The sequence below is a fragment of the Pristiophorus japonicus genome, unplaced genomic scaffold (assembly GCF_044704955.1).
Source record: "Pristiophorus japonicus isolate sPriJap1 unplaced genomic scaffold, sPriJap1.hap1 HAP1_SCAFFOLD_630, whole genome shotgun sequence".
Lineage (NCBI taxonomy): Eukaryota > Metazoa > Chordata > Chondrichthyes > Pristiophoridae > Pristiophorus > Pristiophorus japonicus.
Window position 1 is genome coordinate 136385 of NW_027254542.1, and position 813 is coordinate 137197.

The window sequence follows — 813 nt, forward strand, 5'->3', positions numbered from 1 at the left end:
ATTGCATTTTGATGAGTTCAATACTTTGCACTGCAAACCAATCAGTGGCAGTGAGCCTTTCATTGATTGAAATACGAGAAGTCACAAAGCCCCGGAGGATATGGAATTATTCATTAAGCTTTCGGCAGAACTAATGTTTTGCAGCGTTACTTCAATATACTATAGTTCCGGTGTGATTTTCGTTCCTGAATGTTTAAGCTGTTCTAAAATACTTGCAGCCCAACCGCAACACCAAAAATAAAATAAATGGCCCGGAATGAGTTCGAACCCGCGAATTTTGCGTTATTAGTACGACGCTCTCACCAACTGAGCTAACCTGCATAAATGCTGCGTCCTTTCTTAAGTCACTTTAACATTAAAATGCTAGCATTTCTACAGCGACATTCACCTCAGCACTTCACAAGGCGGTTCTGAGCAAATTAATTACTTTTAATTAACTGTTGTTATGTAGGAGACGCAAAAATGTATAGCATGGAAGGAGGCCATTTCAACCAATCGTGCCCACGCAGGCCGACCAAGAGCTTTCCAGCCTAATTCTCACTTCCCAGCTCTAAATAAGTTACAGCACTTTAAGTGGCATCCAAGTATTTTTAAAATGTGTGAGGATTTCTGCCGCTACCGCCCATCCAGGCAATGAGTTCCCGACTACCATGACCCCCTTGGTAAAGATATCTACCCTCATAGCTCGTCTAACACTCCCCCTAATTCATCATCATAGGCAGTCCCTCGGGATCGAGGAAGACTTGATTCCATTCGTAGCATGTGTTCTTAGGTGGCTGTACAGTCTAATACGAGAACTACAGTCTCTGTCAC